Below are 19971 nucleotides of genomic sequence, written 5' to 3'. Positions count from 1 at the left end.
GCTGGGGTGCCTTCTGTGCGGAGTCTGCATGTCCTCCCTGTGGTCGCATGGGTTTCCTACGGGTGCTCCAGTTTCCTCCCACATCCCACAGACATGCTGCAGATGTATTGGACACTCTAAATTGGCCCTAGGTGTGAGTGTGTGCATGTGTGTGCCTTCTGTGCAAGGTTGGGCGCCGGGTTGGCAACTCAACACCGTATAACTCCACTGCCAATCATGAGCGGACAAGGTGATCTGCTCTGGCGACCTCTAACCAGGAAAAGCTGAAAGAAGAAGAAGAAAGAAGAAGAAGTTATTATAACTTAGGGGAGGGTATATTTATTCTGTATTTAAGTACTGAAATTCTTTTTGTCTGCTCTTTTGTACAGGTACTGGGAGTAGGATTTAATATGTTAGTTGTGTCATTCTTTTACTTGTATGTGTTGTTTACTTTCTGTATATAATCTCAAGAAGGAGCTGATGTACAGATTTTCATTTAGGCTACACATGTGTGGTCCTAAATGACAATAAAGTTCACTTTGAATCTTTGAATCTTCAATATGCAAGGCTTTGGCATGAAGCAGCCATATTTGTAAGAATTAGGTCAGGAATGCTGCATCCTCTAATACGTTTGTTTACCAACTGCTCAAGGGAATTGTTTATAAAGTCTAGGAATTTCAGAGGACATATCCTACATTGGTGCTACTGGTGTTCCAGTTTATTGAAGTGCTGATAGTGAATGAACATAATGGAATTTTTCTAATAAGGAGCTCATTTATAACACATAAGAATCTTACATGGTCAAGGAGCTCAGACATGTAACCAACACTCGTACAAAGGTATAGCTAATGGCACAGCTTCCAGACATAGGTGATTTAGGTGGTTTTGGCATATGATAACATTGGACTTCTATGACTTATTTGCTAAGGAGATGCAAGTTGTTGGGTGGTATGGTGAATCAGGACGGGATGTGTATGAGTATGAATAATTTATACTGCGACTTACTGTACAGCTGCTAAGTGAATGTGAGTGAAAAGTGCTCTGAAAAAGATGTTAGTACTCATTTTGAAAATTGCAGTGTGTTGTTAATCAACTAGGCCTTTCTCTTCTGAAGTGAGCAGTCATGCCACTGTGTGGTATATTATACAGACTCAAAAGTTTTTATATTTGTCCACACAAGAAGCCTGTTATTTTTAAGTTCTACACCTATTACAATGTATTTTCATGTTATTTATTTCCATTTTATTCACTCTGACAAGGTGTACCATTAATGTTTGTATTGTTAAACACTACGTGAGCTATTATGGTTTAACCTGAACTGTTGACAGCCCTTTACCTCGATTTGAATTGTACAAGATCAGCAAACATGTTTACTGCTGAGAGACAGTAGAGGATTACACAATGTAATTAATAAAAAGTAGAGAATCCACATGTACAAGGAAATGAGAAATAATTGCCCAAGGCTTAGGAATGAAGAGTGGGACTGAGGAAGAAGAAATGAAGTGACCATATATTAACATAAAGGACAAGTTTACAAACATTAATGAAAAATATTAATAGCGACTAAGGATGAAGTACTAAGAAAGATATTTCATACCAGTGGATATTAGAGAGAAAACTATTGATGTGTGAATCATCTAGATGACACACCTACTGTACAGAGCATTTGTGTGTTAAACCACAAGGAATTAGTGCTGAAAATAAATTGTTTGGATTAATTTTCGTACCTGCAAAAATGGAGAGGGAGTAAAGTGATCATTCTATAGCAGAGGTTTACTACAGTGTGATAGACTCTTATACTGAAGTGTCCAACAACTTTAACATTTATTCATTCCACAGAAGAGCACTTCATTTTGCCTTCTGTCCATACTTCTCACATGTTCCTAATTTTGTCTCATATATTTCCACTGTCCCTTGTAAAGGTTTTGAATTTCTGGTAAATCAAATAAAAAATAAGTAGGAAATCAAATAACATATGAAAATGAATGTTTATATTGTTATGGATTTGGTATTATTGGTGGTTTACATTAACTTTATACTTTAAATTTCATATTTAACATGTGTTTAAGTATCCATAAGAATTTTAAGTATCTATACGGTAACTTAAATTAACATAACATGGTTTTAAAGTTTTTATAAAATATTTAATTATAAGCACTATTTTTATTAACTTTATATATAAAAAAGTTTTTTTGAAGTATTTTGTTATACATTTGTATTCAAGTAAGTGGATGTATTCATTATATATTAAGTAATGTAGAGAAGTACTTTTTTCTGAAGTTAATTCTATTTGAAGTTAACTTAATTTAATTTGTGTAATTAATTATTCAATTAAATAAGGGGGAGGTATATATAACCTGAATGTAACATGGTAACATTGTCTGAAGAAGTTTGCTAACAGGGCAAACGAAAAGCGCTTTATTTTATCATATTATATTTTATTATATTATATTATATTATATTATTTTATTAAATTTTTGTTCTGTTCATTTGTCAGCGTTGGCTTTGCTGCTTCGTGGTTCATTTTATAAGTTTACTTCTCGTTTTTCACACTTTTTTATTTATTTACCAAGGTAGAAAACTGAGTTGGACTTGTTGGTCCATTGGTAAAATGAAAGGAGGTAGACAGTAATATTTGGCTATCTAGCAAAACAAGGATATAGGGACATCTTCAGAAATATGATATTTTATTTACCAGCCAGTAAAACAAACAGATTAATAATGTATAATATTTGTTCTCCAGGCCAGAGGAGTAAGTTAGTGTTTGAGTACAATGAGAAAGAGAAGAAATTTTATGTTGTTGTTTTTATAGAGTGTTAACTCTATTGTCTTGAAAAAAATGAATTTATGTAGTTAGCATGTTGTTTACTTTTTAGTTAGTGAGGGACTTTTGTGATCTAAAAATACATCAGGCTCACTTGTGGCAATGTAACACAAAAATACATGAAGTGACAGAACCAAACAATAGAAATAAACTGTGAAGAACTAGTGTGTGTAACAAAGACAATGAACCTTTTTCTTCTCTTCTTTTGGCTTTTCCCAGTTAAGGGTCACCACAGTGGATCACCTATTTGCTCATGACTGGCAGTAGAGTTTTACAGTGTCAAGTTGCCAGCCCAGTGCCTAACCTTCCACAGAAAGCACATAACAAAGACAATGAATATATAAGTAAAATAAAAGATGCACTTTATTATGTCACAGTTTGGCTTAGTGTTGAACATTAATAGGTTAGTAGACAGGAAAAAGCAGAACCAGGTACTGATTTATATTTACAGTAGTAATAGGTTCATAGACTGGTACTAGGCTACTGGCCCTAGGGCCTATACAAGCCTAGCCATAGCAATTCCAGGATATTTCTTCCCACAATATTTACTTCCCTGGACTCCTGTCTAATAGGGCGATTGACATGATCCCCGGGGTGAATTTCCTATCTACCATCCAATCGTCAAGGTTCCTTTTGAAGAGGGCCAAGGAGGTGCTCTGTTTGACATGTATGGGCAGTCTATTCCAGAGTATGGGGAGTCTCTGGATCAGAAACCTAACCTTCTAGCATGTTTTGTTCATTGTGATGACAAGGTTTAGATCCCTGGAGTGTGTGGCTCTGAGGGATTGGGATTTCTTTAAGTGGAGCATATCCAACAGCTCAGGGTTTGACATGGCCTTGTATGTTAAACAAAGATCACCTCTTGAGTAGACAATATGCCACAGAGTATAGCTGGAGTTTTTTTTAGACGGTCAGTATAGGGCATTTGCTTTAGGCCTGTGATTCTTTTAGTGAGGTATTTCTGCAGCCTTTCCAGCTGTTGCAGATGTCTCAGATAATAATGTCACAAGAAACACACCTGAATCATAGAGAACATAAAAGATTTGTAAAGAAAAGTGGGCAGGAGGGTCCCTTTGCTGGAACAGAAGAACAGTGATAGAAGGTTGTCTTAATCTTAGTTAAAAAGGATAGCTGAATAAAGATTGAATACAAACAAAGGATAGGCAGGCAATATTTATACTGGTAAGAGGTTGCTGGCGAGGCATAAGAATTACACTGACTGCAGTATATATTCCAACAAAAACATTGAGGCAAGATATGAAGAAAGGAGAAGTCATACCTTAAGAGTGTCTGATAGTGGCTGGAGACTGAAACACTATAGGAAATAAGGAAGTTATCTGCAAAGGGCCAAGATATATAGAGTACTGGCTGAGGACATATACTTAGAGAACTGTATGCATGTATTTGAGTTCAATGATGTTATGAAAATAATGAATTGGAATATATACATTTTCAGTGAAATACTGTACTTGGGAAAAACTTAGATAGATATTACATAACAGAAGCATACTGTAACTTTTTTCAAGGGCTGTGGGTTCAAGAAATAACACAAGAAGAGGCAGGATAATTGATAGCACAGAAAATTAGGGAGAAGAATGATGAGCAAATCAAAGAAGCAATAGGTAAACCCCAGGACTAGAGGACATTCTGGTAGAGCTTTGGAGGGAACAGTAGAAGAAAATGTATTTAATTGTGTGTTGGAGATCAGCATAGTTATTGAGTCCTGGAGAAAGACCTGTATATCAGTTATTCTGAAAGCAGTGGAAGACCTATTCAATCCAGGTTCATACCACTCTATATAACTTTTAAATCATGGTTATAATGTATCTGTGGCTGTTTTGACAAAAAAGGTTAGCAGTGGTTTTACCAACAATTATTAATCTGAACTAGTGTGTGTCTGTTAAGAGTAGACAGATATTTGAGAATACTATCAAAACAAATTTGATATGTCAAGTTGCTGAGGATGGAGGGGAGTCATTAATGCTAATAAATCTGAATGCAGAAAAAAACATTTGACTGACTTAAATAGGATTATTTCTGGTATGTGATGGATTAATTTGGCTTCCCCCCAGACATATGTAGGCCTACTTAAAGTAATTTACTTGGGTACTAGAAGGATGGTCAAAATGAATGGGCAATTAACTTCAGAATTTGCAACAGCTAGGGTTATTAGATAAGGCTGTGCTCTCTCACTGTTGTTGTTTACCATATATTTGGAGTGGCTAGCACAAAAGGTGAGACAATAAATAATATTGTGATGGAGCATATGGATTGTGAAAGAAAAGCTGGCATTGTCTGCTGATTATGTGATGATTTATTTGACCCATCCTGAACAGGGCTTACCCAAAGTTTTTAATTTGTTGAGGAGATTTGCAGCAATCTCTAGTTACACGAGGAATGAAAATAACACAAAAGCTGTCTGTGTAACTTATGCTACTACCTATGAGCTGGTTCAGATGTGTCTGTGGGTGTGGGGGCTTTTTGTGTTGAAATACTTAGGGGTCTTGATAGCTTGGACCTCAAATGATTCCCATGATTCACTTGGATGAAGATAGGAAATAAGATTGCTAAGATAATAGGAAAGTAGAAGCTTGGGATAATAGACGTAGACCATACAATTCAGGCAATTGCTTGGCTTATAGGTCCTTTAAAGAGCAATGACTAGAAACCAGTTCTGTCAGGGTATAAATGTTTTTTTTACTGTAACAGACATTCTAACAAAAGATCAGGTGGAGGTGTTATGATAGGGATTAAATATATTTATGAGCCCTGTGGTTATTACATGTTCAGTGATATAACCAATACTATAGACTGTGTAACTGTGACAATAAAGACAACCCAGGAACATATAACAATTGTTGGAGTGTATAGAGTACTAAAGTCAAGTGCAGATGACCTGGAGGAATTCATACATTTCTTGCATGAAACATAAGAGGGAAGAATAATATTAGTGGAGGACTTAAATTTACCAGAAACAGACTGGAATAATATTGATTCAACAATGTTAGTCAGAAAATTATTCACAAAATGTATTCAGGAACAAGAATTGCTTTGGATTGTAATAAAACCTACCAGGGGAAGGAACATACTAGACATTGTTTGTGTTCCTAAAGAAATTACTGTTACTTCAAGTCAAGTTTTACCACCGTTGATGTGCAATAATCATGGGGTTACAAAGGTTAGTTTGTTGCTAGATAATTATGCTAAACTGAAATCTAAACCATTGCACAGAAAGTTAATTATGGATCATATGGAAGCAAAACAGTCACTATGTAAAACTAACTGGAGTGAGGTGTTCACTGGAAAACCTACAGATGAAATGTGGAAAGTTTTGAAAGAGAAATCGTTTGAGTGAAAAAAATGTTTAACATCAGGATCTAGGCCCACAACATCAGTGGGATATATTTCCCCTAAGAACAAGATATCTGATTAAGGTGAGAGACAAAAAATATAAGAAATGGAAGAGAGGTCGAACTATAACTTTGTCCAGCTTGTTTATTTCAGTTTTCAAACAGATTAAGCATAGTGTGAGACAAGATCAAAAAACATTAAAAATGTATATAAAGATAGTGAGCATAATAGGGCACCTTTTTATTATATACCTAAGATGTGGAAGGACTAATGACATACAAATTGATAAACTGTGTGCAGATTCTAAAATGTACTCTCAGACACAACAGTTTACAGATATAATTACAAAATCTTATGCAAAATAGTTTGGCTCCACAAAAGGGGTGATCATTTGTCCTAGTGACATCCAGGTAACCCCAGATACTGGAATCAGATTAGATTATATTGAAAAAGAACTGTGCAAACTGGATCCAAACAAAGCACAGTGAGGAGACGGAATTAGTAATAATGACCTGAGAAAACTTCAACAAGAACTTACAGTACCATTCACTAGGTCATATAAATATGGGGTGATTCCTCAAGATTGGAGACATGCGCTTATTAAACCTGTCTTTAAGGGAAAGGGGAGTAGGGCTAACCCAGAGGTCATACAGACCTTTAAGTCTACTTTCGTGTTGTAGAAAAATAATGGAGAAGGTAATATTGCATAAGTTATTGTGAGAACTGGATAGGTTGGGACTTGAAACCATATATCATCATGCATATGTTGAAAATAGATCTATTACCACCTGTAATATGAAGTTTTATAGCAGTATAATAGCTATGAATGAAATATTGTGCTGTGATGTAACTTGTATAGATTTAACTTTAGCATTTGACAGGGTCATACACAAAAACACTGATCAGTAAATTAGAACAGCTAGGTATTTTTTGTACTCTTGATAAGATGGATGGCTGCATGGCTTAAAAAAAGAACATGGCAAGTATCATACAGCAACTGGACAGATGAAATTCTTGGTTTCAGTGAGGGTGTCCCACAGGACTTTGTCCTAGCCCCTTACTTGTATAGATTGTAATCAGTGTCCCCCATTTCAGGTCATCTGCATATAGACTGTAGAACACCTCAGATGAAAAAGTTAGATCTGAAAGATACGTGGGTTACGGATAAGGCATGTCTGCAAAATAACCTGACTAAATTGAACATTTGGGCACAGGAGAATAATATGCTAATAAATACATCAAAAACTAAGCATATGAGATTTGGGAGGTGTAACTTGAAAGGTGAATATTTAATACAGCACACGGTGATTGAAACTGTGGACTCATTTAAGGACCTGGGTGTATGGGTAGATCTAGCTATATGTTTTTCTAATCATATCAACCAATTGGTTAATGATAGTTATAGAACTATAGGCAGTATAAAAAGATTTATAAAGTCTAGGAAATAAAAAATAATGAAGTCATTGTTAGTTACATTAGACCCAAACTTGAGTATGGAATAACAATATGGAAACCCTATAAGAAAACAAGCTTAAGTAAACTGGAAAGAGTACAGTCGAACTATACATCCATAGATATGAAAATTTAAGTTATTATGAAAGACTAAAATATCTCAACTTGTACAGTGTCTCTTATAGATGTCTAAGAGGAGATCTTATTCAGGTATATAGGGCATTTAGAGACAACTACCGCTGGGAATGTTTGGGGTTATCAAAAAGTACTAGAGAAACATCAGATAACCTATGTATTAGATTCTAAAGGAATGAGAAGTGTATTAATTGGTTCTCTGCCAGAGTAGCTGATGCATGGAACAGACTACCAAATTACATTAAAGCAAGTACTAGTTTAGATATTGTTTAAGAATAGCCTGGACACATATTATGGGAACAAATGTTTTGGTATATTGGCAAGCTGGAAGGGCATTAATGCCCCTGCTTGAAATATTTGTATGTATGTATGTTTAACACTGTGCACTGGACAAACATTTATTTATGATTTGGGAAGTCAGCACTGGGCAAAATTAAAATAGGAGATATTAAAGTTTATTTGTGAAGAGAAAACACAGAGTGTTAATTTGGGGAAAGTGATACTGTCAGTACAGGAGGGGGATTGGGACTTCTGCATTTTTGAGAATATCATAGAGATAAATGAGGCTAGCTTACTTAATATAGAATATGAGTGACAAATGGAAGATGATGAGAGTCATGCAAAGGAAAAACAGAGAGGTATCCCAAACATTAATATTTGGTCAAAGGCTTTAATTAAAAAAACAAAACACTAAACCTCTGAGGAAGACATACCAAACTGTTGTAAATGCTATGAAAGTCACAGTTCTGACAATCTGAACTCTGCCCAATTGGTCTGGGACATTGCAACCTGTCACTAAACACTAAAATGTTACAGAGGTGGAGGACTAAAGAGAAAAATATATTATTCTGGGAATAGTTGAGACAAGCTGGAAGTTGAATGCATAGGCCACAACTCCAGAAGAGAGATAACCTAGAAGTTAAAGACATCATCAGGTACATAGGATTACTTAAAATATTAGAAAAGTATGGTATGGAAGTCCAGGATACTGGACTACGAAAACTGGAACTAATTGAGTTACTAATAGAGCCAAAACAGATACACGTGAGGAAAAGGGGCTTATTCAGTATAATTTATAAGGGTTTGATTAAAGGGAATAAAAACGTATAGAATGACAAATCCAGAGGTACAGAGAAATGACTGGTAGTGATACAAATGTCACCAGGCATCTACAGTTAAAAGACACCAGCACTGGCAACAAGATCAAGAAAACTCAGACTGTTTTGGTGGAAGTGTTAGCACCAATATTTTTATACCTCTGAAAGAGTGTATAAAATATATGTAGGGGGTTCCTGTAGTTGCTGGAGATCAACATCAGGCAACAGGGAGGTTGGCATGATGTTTTTTGGATATGCCCAAAACTGGAGAGGTACAGAGAGGAAATACATGGAGTGATAGACATGCTCCTAGAGTACAACTAGCAAACAGATGAAATAAATTATTGCTTGATTTGGCCAGGCAAGCTGCATGAGCTGTCCTTCTTAAAGACACTGGTTTCTGTGATATTAATAACTGCAACAAAAAAAATAATAATAACCAGGAGTTGAAAGACCTCAAGGAATCAACAGTAGAGGGACTGATAATGTTAATGGACTCAATACAAGATCTTGGACTGAGGAAGAACAATACAAGGATAAGTCAGGAGATTGTGGTACCAGCTGAAGTGGACAAAAAATTAAGGAAGGAATGGGTCAGAATCATGGGAGATGAAAGGGGAAGGGTATTGTAATAAAACAGAGATTATGGAAAATATGTGTGGTCGAAGAAATCCTTAATATCTTGTAAATTATTATATATGGTCCTTGTTATAAGCTTTTAAAATTTAAAAATGTATTTAATTTTATTGTTTTCCCCAAGTTTATGGTTCTTGAAAGAAATGTTTTTTTTAATTGTAGCCTCAATTAATTCGGTCCAGGCTGGAACATGAATTTAAATGTATAATGGGAATACTCTGTAATCAATGGTTCTGAGATAAAAAAAAAACTGATTTTGCTGGAAGATATATAGGGCACCATGCACAAGGAAAGCCTTTATTTGCAAACAAAAAAGTTAGATATAGATCTATTTAATAAAGTACACTGTCATTCAAAGTATTAAGTCATTCATCTAATTGTTAAGATCTGTAATGAAGAGAAATTAAACAGCTCTGTCACTAGTTAATTCCTGATCACAAATTTTATTTTAAAAAGATAACTTGAATGTTTACACATTTTTGTTTAAGGTCCAATATTAAATTAGTCTGGAGATTAAGACTAAGTACAATAGCTGAGATACAGTGGATATAAAACGTGTACACATCCCTGTTAAAATGCTAGGTTTTTGTGATATAAAAAAATAAATCATTTCAAAACTTTTCCCACCCCTAATGCGACCTATAAACCTGTATAATTCAATTGAAAAATAAAAAAATCTGTTAGGAGAAAAAATATAAAAAATAAAAAACGTACAATAAGCTGGTTGCATAAGTGTGCACACCCTCAAATTAATACTTTGTTGAGGCACGTTTTGATTTAATTACAGCATTCAGTCTTCTTGGGTAGGAGTCTATCACCATGGCACATCTTGACTTGGCAATATTTGCCCACTCTTCCTTGCAAAAGTGCTCCAAATCTGTCAGATTGTGAGGGCATCTCTTGTGCACAGCCCTCTTCAGGTCACCCCACAGATTTTCTATTGGATTTTGGCCAGGGCTCTGGCTGGGCCATTCCAAAACTTTAATTTTCTTCTGGCGAAGCCATTATTTTATTGATTTGGATGTATGCTTGGGGTGATTGTCCTGCTGAAAGGTGAAATTCCTCTTCATCTTCAGCTTTCTAGCAGACACCTGAAGGTTTGGGGCCAAAGATGACTGGTATGTGGAACTGTTCATAATTCCCCTCACCTTGACTAAAGCTCCAGTGCCAGCTGAAGTAAAGCAACCCCAAAGCATGATACTGCCACCACCATTCTTCACCATGGGGATGGTGTTCTTTTGGTGATGCGAAGTGTTGTTTTTGTGTCAGATGTACATTTTGAAATTGTGGCCAAAAAGTTCAATCTTAGTCTCATCAGACCATAACACATTTTCCCCACGTACTTTTGGGAGAGTTGATGTATTGTTTTGCAATTTTAGCCAGGCCTGGATGCTTTTCTGTGTAAGAAAAGGCTTCCATCTTAGACATATAAAGAATACAGGGGATTGTTGTCACATGTAGTACACAACCAGTACTTGCCAGAAATTCCTGAAGCTCTTTCAGTGTTGCTGTAGGTCTCTTGGCAGCCTCCCTGACCAGTTTTCATCTTGTCTTTTCATCAGTTCTTTGCAACATCACTGTTGTCCCATATTTTCTTCACTTTTTGATGACTGTCTACTCTGTGTTCCATGGTATATCCAATGCTGTGGAAATTTGTTTTTACCCTTCTCCTGACTTATACCTTTCAACAATGAGATCCCTTTGATGCTTTGTAAAGCTGTCTGTGAACCATGGATTTTGCTGTAGCAGGCAACGGAGTAAATGTCAGGAAAATCCTACTAGGACAGCTGAACTTTATTTGGGGTTAATCAGAGTCTCTTTAATTGATGGCAGGTGTGTACCCAGGAAGACTGAATGCTGTAATTAAATCAAAAGGTGCTTCAACAAAGTATTAGTTTAAGGGTGTGCACACACAACAAAGTATTAGTTTAAGGGTGTGCACACTTATGCAACTAACGTATTGCACATTTTTTTATTTTTTATATTTCTTCCCCTAACACATTTGTTTGATTTTCAATTGAATTGTACAGGTTATAGATCACATTAAAGGTGGGAAAAGTTTTGAAATTATTTATTGTGGTCTCATTTTTTTATATCACAAAAACCTAGCATTTTAATAAGGGGTGTGTGCACTTTTTATATCCACTGTATACTGGATATTCAGTTTGCATTCTTAACAGTGACAAGTTATTAAACATTAAATGTAATCACTAATTGGCTGACAGAGGATAGTTTATCCATATTTTATAAACATATAGTTATAAAATTGTTGTATTAGCAATTAGTACTAAAAATAACAAGTGTGCCATGCATGTGAATTGATCAGTATGTAAAAATGCAAATGTGATAATCTGTAAAATGTTGCTCTCAAAAAAGAGATGCAGTAAGAAATGACAGACTCAAGAAATTTAAGAGAGAAGCCCAAGCGTTAGTTCCATCTGCTGAAATAAATGTGTATCAAGAGGACAAGATACTTTTGCGGTATTAGAGAAAAATGAACAAACTATGTTACACAATAGGACAAAATGAAAAGAGAAAACCTTAGCAAATATGTCACATAAATGTGTTAAAGCCATGGAGGGAAGCTGAAGCTTTTTTGGTCAGTCTGTGAGCTGACATAGACACCAATTATATGGTACCATGGAACTCTATTCCAGCTGTTCATATGGAAGAATCTTTGTCTAAAGTCCATAATCAAAGACACAAAAGAGTTTTAAACTGAAAAGCAGAGTTTTTTTCTTTTTTTTTATTTATGTACTACCTGGTAGAACAGATTTAATGCAGCATCATAATGAAACTGTGCCAGGGAAGAAAGTAATCCTAAAACCATATAAGATATCAAAGTCCCATAGAAAAGTAATAAGTGAAGAAGTGAGAAAGTTTGTTAAAAAGTAATCTGGCTTAAATACTGATGTAAACAAACTGTGCCATTCATTTTGGAACTCCCCAATATATACCAGTTTAGCTTTTTGTAATGGTTTCACAAAACTGAATGAGATATTGAAATTTGACAATTAGCACACAGTAAAACTAATCTGGTGTAAACCAAAAAACAGCAGAGAAACCAGCTACCAGAAAGTAATGCACTTTCATTTGTAAAACTAAAAGAACATCATCAGAACAAATTACCCAGCAACACTACCCACATAAATACATGGAAAATGGGCTAGGCAGAGCAATGTTTCTGATCACCCTAAATTTGACAATTGGGTACTAGTAGAATAGTTTCACCCTAAAGTCAAGGAAAAGTCATCTGTCTCAGGTCATGAAGGTCTTTTTCATCACACTGGCTTACCCTTTGGACTTCATGATGCACCTGTCAGTTTTCAAAGTCTGGTGGATAAAGTATTGAAACCTGTGCTAGGTACCCAGCTGTGTACCTTGACATTGTAGTTACTTATTCAGGTGATTGGGAGTTGCATTTAACCGAATACAAGCTGTGCTGGACTTTTTAAGAGAGGCAGGACTTACTATCAGTACCACCAAAAGTAAGGTCTGCATGACATAAGCTCAATACTGTAAGATGTATGATTATGAAAGGAGAAATTACTCTTCAAACAGGCAAAATAGAAGTTAAAAAGTGGCCTGTGTCAAGTGGCAAGAGAAAGCTTTTTTTAGGGCCAGCAGGCTACTATAGAAACTCTGCACCCTGTTTTGCTACCATAGTCTGTACTTGGGCAGACCTAACAAAAGGTAAGGACTCCATCCAGATAAGGTGGACCCATCTCAGCAAGTGAGACTTTTAACCAGTTGAAAACTGTTTTGTGTTGGTTGCCAGCCTTGACTTCAAAAAACATTTATTGTGTTCACGGATACATCTAAAGTAGGTTTAGGCACTTATGTTATCTCAAGGAGTAGGTGGTGAGGAGCACTGGGTCTGCTACATCAGCAGAGAGTTAAGATGGGCTGAGAAGACACACGCTGTCACAGAGAGAGAGTATCTTGCTATTCTCTGTAGTATCATTTAATAAGGTACAGATGCACTCTGGTAACTAATCATGCATCCTACAGTGGTTACACACGCAAAGGTATGTCAACTCTATGTCTTGTAAGTGGATTTGGCACTACAACCATTTCATTTTAAAGTCAAACATATGCCTGGCAATAGCCACATGACTGTGAATGGCTTGCCATGGTCCCATAACCTGTCCCATTCAGTACAAAAACAGGAAGTTTATATTGTCAGTGACACTGTTTCTGATATCTGTATTCAGGTTAAAAACTTGATAACTGTACATATAATTGCAGTGATAAAAGCAAAGCCTATAGCTCACAAAGGCAGAGATGTTTGCCTCTCTTTAATGGCATTTTTTGAGACAAGAGTGGGAGGCTGGGGGTGGCTTTGACCTGAAGGAGTTATGGAGTATCAGGAAACTACCCGAGGATCTAGTCCAGGAAATGCAGGATCCCAATGATGGATATTTAAGGAGTACCAGGGACCCATGTGTGGCTGTAGAAAGAGTTGCAAGACAGCTGCACTCAAAGTGGAGTATCAAGGCTATAGACTATTAGAAACTGATGCAATTCTTTGAGACGAATTGTAAGCAAGCATCAGTTGTATTGAATTAGAGTATACTGATTTTTTTTTCCATAATAAATCTTTATTGTTATATTATTTTCAAACACAAATAAGAACAAAAATAACATATATTCACAAATCAAGCATTAACTAATATCACTAATAACCACACTCTATATACAATATTTACAAGAATGCTTCCATGTAATACAGTTAAATATAAAAAAGCATAAGAATAAATGCAAGTAATAGACAGTTGATTACTAAATTCTCTCCACACACATAAATAATTATTAATATTTCCAAGTTGAAAATACTATGCTAATATAATATTAGAAATTTGTTCCCAAATTTTTGGATTATTAACATTTTTATTTTGTGGGTTTAATAGTAATTTATGAGCCAATATATGTTTTGTCGCTAGAACTCTAAAGTTCTGCCATGAAGTTTTAGATGGGTCTAACCAATTTGAAGCTATATAAAGCTTCATTAATAGAAAAATATTAATATATATAATAATTTGTGATTTAGGGATCTCTCTCGGGGGAATGTGCAGAATCATAAATTTCCATGATAACGTTGTACTCTGGTAACCCACCTTTTGAAGTTGGATCTTAAGGGAATTCCAAAGTTTGAAAATACATTTACAACTCCAGAACATATGAAGAAGATCAGCTGGTTGATTCTTACAGTATGGACAAGTTGGTGAATTTTTGGGATTAAATTTATGCAGGGTAAGACGTGTATAATATGCATTGTTCCAAATCAACAACTGGGTATATATTAATTTTTGAAGAGAAGTAGATTTGATGGTCAAGTCAATTGCTTTTAACATATTACTTCTATCTGTCAGTAAGATTTTCTCTTCCCAGTAGTTTGATAACAAAATTTTATCATGAAATTGAAATTCTTTAATTAATTGATTTTCTGTCGTGATGTATTTAAGATCCTGTTGGAGAGCTTGCCACAACAAAGAGCATCTATTAATAGCCTCTTCTTCCAGTTTAAAACTTTTAATATAGCTTATAGTGAGTTCTCTAATTTGTCTCAGAATAACCAGATAATTTTTAGGTAAGTTAAGTTCTTGTCTTATTTGGTTGGCCGAACTGTCAAGATGTTTATATATATCAATCAAAGTTAGATTAACTATCAATGGAAACTTGTTGAGATCAATTAGTTGATTATTCAATTTTAAATTAGGATTCTTATGAAAGGGTTGAAAAACCATCATATGTTGAACCAAATCTAATAAATGAAATAAATTATGTAGAGAGTATGTTCGTTTTGATGTGTTCAATAATCCCATAGAATTTCAATGTATCCTTACCTAAAAAAAGTATTGCTTTAGGATTGATATTTAACTTTAGAATATATTTATAATTCAGAACTACCCAAGGTGGTGTCCACTTAGTATTATTTATATCATAATTGGCAATTCTTAAAATTCTATTAGAATTTACAATTAAATAATACATTTCAAAATTAGGTAATTCCAGTCCTCCTCTATTTTTTGGGGTCATTAATTTATCATAAGATATCCTGGTTTTCTTTGGTTCCCAAATTAATTTAGCCAATTCTTTATGAATCCGTTTAAAAAACGACTTTGAAAGTAATAAATTGGCAGTCCTAAAAGTATACAGTAATCGTGGTAATATGTTCATTTTGATAATTGAAACTTTTGCTAATATTGGCAGTCGTAAATTTTTCCATCTCCCAAAATCAGAAATGATTTGTTCCCAGATTGCTTTAATATTATTACTATAAAGAGTATACTAATTTTTATCCACTGTAAGAGAACGTTAACTTTTTACTAATGTCAGTGTAAATAAATTACACCTGAATCAAAGAGACTGCCTCCACTAAGTGATGTAGACTACAAACTATTCACAGATTTTTCATTCAATTTTATGTTTACAACTCCCATATAAATTTCGTTTTCATGTAATTACCAGCCAAAGACAAATGAGTTGTGAGCACACTCACCTAAAGTTTACTGTCTAATACAGTCAAATCTGAGATAGCTATCTCCCTCTTCAGTGAAGCAAGCCGTAGAATTAAGCTCCTTACACTAACCCTAAAACAGCACATTTTTAACAAAAGCTTCACATTTTGGAGTATGCATTTAAAATGCAAGCATACCTAGAATGAGGTTATAAACCACTTACTTCAGAAGAGATAATTATAGATATACTAAAATTACTGATAGTTCTTGGCATTAGCCTAGTACACACCTATGAATATATATATATATATATATATATATATATATATATATATATATATATATATATATTCATAGGTGTGTACTAGGCTAATGGCCCTGGGGCCTTTACAAGCTTAGCCATAGGATTACCCTGGCATCATGCCACCTGACCTATATATATAAACTATCAGGTGTCATTAACAAAAAAACGGTAATGTAGCAAAGTTGATTTGCTTTTGGCTCACAATTATTTTCATTGAGATCTCTGTGTAGGTGGCATAGCGATATTGCATTTAGCACTGCTGCTTCTTGGCACTTTATTCTCCATTTCAAACGTGAGCTGGAGTGTTGTCTGAATAGAATGTTCATGTCCTTCACCTCCTGTCCAGATGGGATTTCACATTTTCACTGGTGGGCTGCAATTTCCTTCCATGTCACAAAAAATATACTTAAAGGTGAAAAGTACATGTTCAAATTGGTGTGTGTGTGTGTGTGTGTGTGTGTGTGTGTGTGTGTGTGTGTGTGTGTGTGTGTTGTGTGTGTGTGTAACATTGTGTTGCATGCTTTCTACCAGTCTGCCTTCCCATATCCTGCATATCCTTTACAGCTGCACACATTACTCTAGATGCCACTTTACCAGCATCCTCTACAAAGGAGGAATGACCTTAGTGTCTACAGAGAGCTCTCATTGTGCACCTCAACATCTATCAGTCCTCAACAGGTCATAATATTGTATAGCAGTGTGATGCCCCAGCACTGTCCCAGTAATCAAGGAACCTCAATTCTCACCACTGTCTACAGTGGGGGACGTACACACTGGGAGGATGACAAGTACACACACACAGCAAAGTGCAATTTCCCTAAAGAGGACACAGAGACCACAGTCAGTCTGGGGCTGGTTTCTCCCTCTTTCTCCAGATCCCCAGTAAGACTCCCCACTGGCACAGTTATAGAGTTCAAATCTCAGCTGAGTGGCCAAGCCAAGACCTCCAGCACCATCTCTGACCAACCAGTGCTTCTTATCCCTGCACAAGCAGCTCACACACACACACACACACACACACACACACACACACACACACACACACACACACACACACACACACACCTGGGAAAGGCTGGCACAGGTTTTCTAGCTAAGCCCCCTTCTGTCCAGACTATAAGGTAGTTTTCATTGCCACCAGCCACTACTTATAAGCTACTGTAAGACCCTTAGCAAAGGATTACCAGTCTTACTGTGTAATGTTACTATTAATACAAGTGGTAGTTTTACCAAGAGCAAGGCTATTAGGATTGGCCTGCACAGTGTCACCAAATAGATATGCAAGTGCTCTAAGAGCTTAAATATCTCTAGACAGACCAGCCACAATGAAAAGTTTAAATATATTTAATAATAATTAATAAAAAACAAGAAAATACTCAGTACACATTCAGAGTTACTTCTGAGTTCAAAATCATAGGAAATATTTAAAACAACATTGCAGAACAGTCTCAAATAAATAAAGAGAATGATAAGCTATACTTCACTATATTCCTAACTGTATCGAAGATAAATTACTATACCCAAGACTTACTTACTCATTGCAAGGCAAGAGAAATGTGGTGAGTGGGTTTCCCAGCTGATGCTGTCAGGTTAAAACACAAAATATAAAATGCACTCTCTCTCTCTCTCTCTCTCAGAGACTTTTTAAATTATTATCTCAAATATTTCTGCTGGGATACTTGAGCATGACATCACTTTTGTCATCTGATTATCCCAGGTGAAAACTTCCGCGATAGAAACTGCCAGTATTTAGCATCTCCCTGTGAAAAATACATATCCCTCAGATCTTTTCAGCTGCTGGAAGACATAAAACAGTAAAACATTTACAAGACAATGCAGATGGCTCACTAGTTTTAGACATCCTGTCTCCTTGCTGCATTGAAACTGAAGGATAACATCTCTTTTGTTTATGGTCCAGCTATAAAGTGACAACTTCTTGTGTTGCAGTTTTCATTGTTAAAAATATATACATCTAAATAGTTACAATAGTGTATAAAATATCTCTTCAGCACACGTCTATACAATATGACATACAGTTCTAATACATTTGTAACACAGGCATATGAATCATGTTGCTATTCACAAATGACACACAGCCACTTACAAAATTCCAGATAGCTGGGCTGACAGGAGCTCATTTTGTTACAAGCAGTATTCCAGTTTTGGAAGTGACTATTACTGCATAATTATTTGCCTCCTTGTCCAGCTTATGATCCTCCCATCAAGTTAGCATGCTGCTTTTTTCATTGTATTACCCTCCCTGCAAAGAGCACAATGCTTTACTTATTAAGCCTCAGCTGCAGGATGGTCTGGTTAATAACCCTGACATTCTTTTATTTGTTTTTGTTTTTTCTCTCATATGTTAAACTGACCTTGCTCTACAAATCTCCATATATGTGACACAAGTATAAGCAATTGGACTGGTCTCAGCACTGAACCCAGGCACCTCAGGAGCTTTCTGTCCTTCCTCATACCAGTAGCTCTATGACAGCTATCCCTGCTTCTGAGCAAGTCGATCATTTTCCAGTCCATTTACTGTTTTGGGCTCCACATGCATACCTTTTGATCTTTGTTGTTCAGTAGATGATTGCAGTCTGTCAGAGGCCTTAGTGAAGTACAGAAACACCAAAATCCACTGGGCTTACCCTTGTTTGCTTCAGTAGTAACTTAGTCATGTAACTAAATTAAGGTTAGAACTGTGCTGCTTACAAGTTCCATTTACAATGAGGGGTAAAACCCTGGCTAAAACTTCAGTAGGAGAGTGTCAAATCAGGGAAGTTAGTTTTGGCAGCTGTAAAATTTTTGAATACTGTTCACCAAAACTGCATTCACCAACAGTGGAGTTGGCCTCTTTTGTCCGTTGTTGCATGACCTTGGAGTTAGTGTATATATATTTTTATTTTTTATTATACATTTGTTAACCAGGGGTGTCTGACTGAGCAAAAAAGCCTTTTTTCAACAGAGGCCTAGGGAGAAAAGCTCCACACAGAAAAATAATAATAGATACATTTAGATATTTAGACATGATCAGTATATACACAAATTACAATAGACAGTGTTTTTTATAGTGGTATGCAGCACATCAACAGTTACAGTGGAGAGAAGAAACAAGAAAACAATTTAAAAATAAAGGTGATTAATAGATTTTGTGGTGTAATTTGGAACATAGGTAGAATATATACATAGTACATAGGTACAGTACATACAATGTACATTAGCCAGTGTTTGTGAGTAAGAGTGAAAACTATTATCAAGTATTCTAGGCTTAGTATGTGTACGTTATCTGCTTTTACCAGCCTGGGGAGCAGTCATGGCACTGCTAACTTTGCTTGGGATGTTGCCTAATGAGATTTTTAAAGGAGGCTTTGGACAATGTGTTTTGTATGCTAGTGTGGAGAGAGTTCCATTTTTTAGCCACTAAACTACTATATAGTTTGTCTCCAAAGCTGTTATAGCTGTTGGCGACTTCTACTAGTAGTTTGCTTGATGATCTAAGAGGCCTTTTGGCTGAGTAATGTTGTACGAGGATTTTGGCAGAGCTGATTGTAGGTTAGGAGGTTGGGCAGTTCAAGCCAGTGGAGCTGGCTCAAAGCATTACAGTGATGAGTTCTATAAAAGCAATTTGCAGCAAAACAGGCAATTCTGTTATAGCAGGCTTCCATTTTGCTTAGTTCAGTTTTGTTGAGATTAGTCAGAATGGGAGATGCATAGAATAGGATGGATAGAAGCTGG

General features: G+C 35.7%; 1 protein-coding gene across 1 annotated transcript in view; it reads left to right on the top strand.

Moving 5' to 3' along the window:
• SLC2A12 (solute carrier family 2 member 12) overlaps positions 1 to 19971 on the top strand; it is a 376139-nt gene that overhangs the window by 17282 nt on the left and 338886 nt on the right. The window lies entirely within an intron of this gene.

Source organism: Protopterus annectens, chromosome 1.part1 (assembly GCF_019279795.1).
Source record: "Protopterus annectens isolate FY-2018-M chromosome 1.part1, PAN1.0, whole genome shotgun sequence".
Taxonomy (NCBI): Eukaryota; Metazoa; Chordata; order Ceratodontiformes; family Protopteridae; genus Protopterus; species Protopterus annectens.
The sequence above is the reverse complement of the archived record's forward strand: the minus strand, read 5'-3'. Positions and strand labels throughout refer to the sequence as shown.